This window comes from Ursus maritimus, unplaced genomic scaffold (genome assembly GCF_017311325.1).
Source record: "Ursus maritimus isolate PB19 unplaced genomic scaffold, ASM1731132v1 scaffold_129, whole genome shotgun sequence".
NCBI classification, from domain to species: Eukaryota; Metazoa; Chordata; class Mammalia; order Carnivora; family Ursidae; genus Ursus; species Ursus maritimus.
In genome coordinates, this window is record NW_024423664.1 from 21,256 (window position 1) to 27,707 (window position 6,452).

A 6,452-nucleotide genomic window follows, 5' to 3' on the forward strand; every position below is an offset into this window, starting at 1 on the left:
GTTGGTTTCATTGTCCTGACAACCACAGCTGGCAGCACTGGACTGCTATGAAGAAGCTTAAGATGAAAACACACACAAGGGAAAATCTTGAGCTTCTTTTTCTAGGATTATTTTACCTACGATGCAAATAAAATGCCTCAAGAACAAAAAAGAACAAAACTATGTCACTTTAAAACATCCTGATCGAAGTATTAAAAATTATTATCTTTATATGTATTTTCAAATCCACATTTTTAACATGTCTTATGTGATGAGGGGTTTTCAGCGCTTCTGCTACATGCATAAGCCCCAAAGAAAATAATTTGTGTGAAATTAACTGCCTCTTTTTCTTTTTTTACACAATGCCATTTTTCCTGAAGAAATGAATGACAAAGGCAGCGTGAATATTTAGACTAGGAGATGTGGCAGACAGTTTCCTGGAAAATGAACAGGAACCTACCCTTTCATGAAATAACTCATATGACAGCTGAGAGCTACGTTGTTTGATCAAATGTCAGCTCTCAAGAGAAAATCAGAATTTGGGAGAACTTGTGATCACGCAATAAACTTGACAGCTTCTCACTGCTGACAAACTTTTCTGTTGGGGTCTGAGTGTATCATTAAAACAAATACGACTTTTTGATAATTCAAATTCCAGTCTAACCAACACTGGAAACACGATATCACTTACTGAAACAACACATTACTTTTTAGAAAGTCACGCATTAGTACAAGACCCATTCAGTGTGAAAAAGATGGGCCTGTGGATTAACGTAACATAGAAGGACACAGTGATATCTGTTTCCAGGTTGCACTTTGCCAATAACCTTGAGAAAGCACAGCTTCTGTAGTCTGAATATAAGCAATTCTATATGATAATAGATTCACAACTATCTGAGAAAGGTTGTGAAACATACTATCTCTCTACATGTCTCGTGAAGGTTGTAAAATTTTTTCATACACTTCAACCAAAACAACACAGCCTAATGAAGCAAATTTCACATCCAGGGGTCTTCTAAGGGGAGACAGACAAGAAGAAGACTTGCAAAATGTAAAATGCAACATCACTCTTCCTTATTATGTTTATTTTAGGAAATAGTTATTTTTATAAAAACAATATTTCTCTTTTCATGCCATGGGTTATGAATATGATTCTACATGAACTACTGAATTTTTAAACCTGTTTTATTCCTACTATGGTAAATACTGAGAGATAGAACCCACACACAAAATTATCCTTGATCCTCTCCTTAATCTTGAGAACAGAGATACCCTGAGCACCAGAGCTTTGAGAATCAGTGACTCCCACCCAGCTCCTGGGCCACAACTCAGGAGACAGTGTGACAAAGAGCACGCTGTGCGTAGGGGAGGGGTTTCGGGCAAAGTCCTAGGGGTCCTTGACCCGTGCGCTCACAATCTCAAACCAAGGGCGGTGCCTGGGGCGGGAAGCAAATGTTGGGAGTCCCATCTCTTGGGTTTCGCCTCCTTTCACAACCTGTGTCCAGGTCCTCCTGCCTGGAGCACTCTGCGACGCAGGCCCCCTTCGCACTCCCCATAATGGTGTGTTCTGGAGAAGCCAATCAGCTCCCCGGTTTCCGAGGTTATAAAGTTCACACCGGCCACGGAGCCCAGTGGCGACGCAGAGTCCCCCCAGACCCCTGAGTGCAGGTCGTGATCGACCCCGAACCTCGTCTGCTGCTGTCGGGGGCTCGGCCATTGTGACCGAGACCTGGGCCCGGGTGGAGTCAGGAGCTGGAGGAAAGAGGTCCTCTGCGGGGCGGGAGCGAGGGGACCGCCGGGCTGGGACTGCGGGACCCCCGGGGAGAGCGCGCCTCTCCGCAGAATCCAGAGCCGCCAGCGCCCCCGGCCGCGCCTCCCTGGCCTGTGCCTCCCAGTCCTCCCGCCTCCGCCCTGCTCTCCCTCACTCGGTGCCCCTCCCTGCCCTTCCGGCCGCTTCCACCCGCCCCGGGCCCCGCGGCGGGAGTGAGGGTCGGCGGCGTCTCAGCTCACTCCGCCCGAGGCTCCACTCCTGAGGTATTTGGCACCTCCGTGTCCCGCCCGGCCGCGGGAGCCCCGGTCGCGTGGAGAGTCGGCTCGTGGACGACACGCAGTTCCGTGCGGTTCGAGCGAAAACTCTGCCAGTCGGAGGTACGGCCGCGAGGCGCCGTGGGTGGAGCAGGAGGGGCCCGGAGTAGTTGGACCGGAACACGCGGAACGCCAAGGGCAGCATTTCAGACTGACCGAGTGACCTGCGACCCTGCGCGGCTACACAAACCAGAGCGAGGCCGGTGAGCGACGCGGCGGGTCCGGCTCACGACCCCCCCCCACGACGGGCCGGGTTGCCCCGGAGTGTCCGAGTCCGAGCGATACCCCGAGTCTGAGGAACCCCCGGCCCGACCCCTGATGACCCCGACGAACCCGCGGGAACTTTTGGGCGGTTTTACTTTCTGTTTGGACTAATCGCCTCTGCTCGGGCGGCAGGTCTCACACCGTCCAGCGCATGTACGGCTGCGACCGTGGGCCGGACGGGCGCCTCCTCCGCGGGTACAGTCAGACGCCTACGGACGGCGCGGATTACATCGCCCTGAACGAGGACCTGCTCCTGGGACCGCGGCGGACTCTAACGGACGCAGATCACCCGGCGCAAGTGGGGAGGCGGCCGGTGCGGCAAGAGCACCTCAGGAACTACCTGGAGGGCACGTGCGTGGAGAGTGGCTGCAGGACCTGGAGAATTCGGAAGGAGACGCTGCAGCGCGCAGGTACCCAGGCGGCCGGGACTCCCATCTCCCCCCTGGGGCTGTGCCCTTGCCCACCAGGAAGGGAAAATGGACTCAGTGTCACAACCTCGGCCCTCCCGCGGGTGAGGACTGTGAACCCTGGGTGTTCCTGTTCCTACGAGAGAGGGACTGCACCCAGAGGGCCGCTTACTCTCTAAAAGGGCAGGTTGTAGGAATCACAGCCTCTCCGGGAGGTGGAGACCATCCCTGAAACAACCCATCCAGCGGTTCCCTTTGATCCTGGCAGCCTCCTTGGGAACCATGACTGTGCACTCTCTAAACCTTGTTCTCAATGAGAACATAACTGCAGTTCACTCTGCGTTTTGACTCCTTCACCTTCCACCCAGTCAGGACCCTGAGCGTGCTCTCCCTCTTAGACCTGCAGCCTCCTACCCTGGGGTCGATCCCCTGATTCTAGAATTTTCCAGCATTAGGAGATCCCAAAGGCCAGGTTGGTGACAAGTTTTGTGTGCTTATTCCATCCCTACCAAGGGGCCCTGTCCACGTCAGGATGGTCACACTGAGCCATTTCAGTGACCCATAAAGGTAAAACCAAAGTATGGATTTTCTGATTTTGCTCCAGGAAACCCCCAAGACACATGTGACCCGCCATCCCATCTCTGACCAAAGGTCACCTGGAGGTGCTGGGCTGCCTGTTCTACCCTGCGGAGATCCGCCTGAACCTGGCAGCAGGATGGCAGGAGGACCTGACCCAGGACGCGGAGAGCTTGTGGAGACCAGGCCTGCAGGAGATGGGACCTTCCAGAGTAGGCAGCCAGCTGGTGGTGCCTTCTGGAGAGGAGCAGAGATACACGTGCCATAGTGCATGCATGAGGGAGCTGCCCGAGCGCCTACATGCAAGACTGGGGTAATGGACGGACACAGATTGGTAGAGCCTCTTCTCAGGGAAAGCAGAGAGCCTTCTCTGGAGAATTTCGACAGGGCTGGGACTTGCCAGGTACTCTGGGCCCTCACCGCACCTTCCCTTGCACCAGAGTCCGCCTCCTCAGCCCACTCATCCACCGTCCCCATCACGTGGATCATCGCTGGTCTGGTTCTCCTATATGGTCACTGTGGTGATTGGAGCTGTGATCTGGAGGAGGAAGCAGCTCAGGTGGAAACAGAGTCGGGGATCTGAGTTTTCTTCTCCCCTGGCGGCGTTCCTTGGGAATGATGTGTCACTCGCCTTGTTACTGGAGGATGCCGTCCTCACACATGGCCTGCAACTCTCTGGAGCGATAACTACCACTGCAGCACACACCTTAAAATGACAGGAACATTTTCATCACTGTCAATTCCTGGTGGGGGACCTGATTCCCCAGCAGTCACAGGCACTGGATGGAGAGGAAGGTCCCTGCTGAGGACGACCTCCAGCATAGTCAGGTGGCCAGTGACCACACCTCTTTCTTCCTGTTTCCTGATCTGTCCTGATCCTCAGTCACAATTCTGCAAACTTCTGTTTAGGCCAGGACTAGGGCTTCCCCTGAGATCTCCACAGCCCAGCCCTGTCCCAGGCCTCTGACATGATATTTTCTTCCACAGGAGGAAAAAGGACTCGAGTTACTCTCATGCTGGTAAGTTAGCGAGGGGATGATCCCCGGAGACCTGAAGGGTAGAGGCAGACAAGACCATGGGGAGGTCCCCACCCCATAGCTCCTCACTTAGTTCTCTCCTGTGGGCTCTGACCACGTCCTGTCCGATTCTCCCCAGGGGCGATGCCCGTGCCAGGCTCTGATGATATCTCTTACGGTTCCAAAGGTGAGACCCTGAGACCCTGAAGGGGGAGGGGTTGCGCTCAGGACACTGAGCATGCATGGGCTCCAGAGAATGATCCGCACTTCTGTGACAGCCTAAATGTGTGCACATGCTTTTTTCACAGTATGATGAAACTTCATGGACTGAGTGATGCAAGATATGTTCAGATCCCACTTGGTGACATCAACAACCCCTGAGTTCTTCTTTCTGAAAAAGGTGTCAGAATGTGGCTGCGTGTTGCCTGTGAGCATAATATGAAGACATGAGATTTGCCTACCCCTGCCCACCATGATCCCTCCCTATGCTGATCTGCATTCTCTTTCTGATGTGCTTTCCTGTTCCAGCCCAGGTGGGGGCTGGACTGTCTCCATCCTGTCCTTATTCCTTGCTGGGCTGGAGGCTTGACTCTGGCATTTCTCTATTGAAAATGAAATACCAGGAGCGCCTGGGTGGCACAGCTGGTTAACATCTGCCTTGGCTCACGTGATCCCGCACAATGGGATCGAGCCCCACATTGGGCTCCTCCGCTATGAGCCTACTTCTTCCCTCCATCCTCCTGCATGCGTTCCTCTCACGCTGACTGTCTCCGTCGGATCAAATAAATAAAATCTTAAAAAAAAAAAAAAAAGAAAAAAAAAATGGAAAAAATACCAGATAAGCTGTTTTGTTTTCTAATTGTTGGTATGTGGGGCTGATGAATAATAATAAAGAAGACTTGTAAAGTTGAGGCACTAAAATAAATGGACGCGCTGAGAACCTTCCAGTATCCCGTGTTTGCTGTGCTGAGTGTGTGTACGGGTGGGAGCGGAGAAGGCAGTGAGGAGCTGAGCAGACGAGGTCTGTGCCCAGTCGTGGCTCAGTACATCTCGGGGGTGACGTGCTCACCCTCAGCTGGTCATCTCTGCCCGTGCTCATACCCCTGCTGCGGAAGCCTTGTCTCACTAGGCCCTGTGATCACAGTGACTTGGATGTCACCTGTCACCAGGACGTTGTGCAGCAAGAGCTTCCATGTGATCAGCCTCATCTCAGGCCTGGATCCAGGTCATTAGCCTCCATTTTTGGGTTGTTTTTTTTCCCATTGTTTTCTGTAGGGCATCAGGCCTGTTCTTGCTCTGTGACGAGTTCTTATCCTTTCCTCCCCTGGATAGATCCTGTCGGTTACAGCAGCAGGTGTCCATTGGGCTACATCCCACAGGCCTGGGCTCCGCCCCTGCACACAGGTCTCTGTGGTATGGAGAGATGAACTTCCAGATTCATCCATATGTTCCCCTCCCTCTAGAGCTGCTCTTAGTCATCCTTTAAGATTCTGGGGGTAGAGAGAAGGAGGAATCTGACAGGTTCTCAATCACTTATTAAACTTCAGTTAGTTTCTGCCTCTCCCTGCTGCTCTGTGCTCTCTCCCGAACCCTTAGTCCAGTGATCCCAGTGCTGCTCCGATGCAAGTTCATGGATTTATGAAGCAGAGTCTAAGGTCGATTTCTATGTTCTCTCTGTCAATAAATAAAACTTAAAAAAAAAGAAAGAAATTACAAAGAAGAAAAATTGTGGACAGCAGTTATTGTAAAAAGTATGCATACAGGTGCAACGCGCACTATGCAAACCAGTGTCATTCCGAGGTGACCTGTGTATTGTGTCAAGCGCAGCAAAGAAGGGACGTGTTTAAATTGGAAGTTGGCAGGAGCTGTGGTGAAGGTGACCCAGGGCACCTGTGCCGGGAGCGGACGATGAACTGCTTACCCTCCCAGGGATGAGGGGAGGCTCACTGAGAAGGTGACCTCTGAGAGGTTTGAAGGACACAGAGGAATTGTGTAAGAGGAGCTCTGGAGGAGCTCTCCTTCCAGGCGGGGAAGCTCCAGTGCTGCATCGCCCTAGGCAGCTGAGCGTGTGCTGTGTTCAGGGGAAGGATCTTGGGGGCCACTTTGGCTGAGCAGACGAAGGCAG

At 52.8% G+C, this 6,452-nt stretch overlaps 1 pseudogene; it reads left to right on the forward strand.

Moving 5' to 3' along the window:
• The first annotated feature begins 2,479 nt into the window (after positions 1 to 2,479).
• On the forward strand, positions 2,480 to 5,560 carry LOC121102209 (annotated as a pseudogene).
• The last annotated feature ends 892 nt before the right edge of the window (positions 5,561 to 6,452 follow it).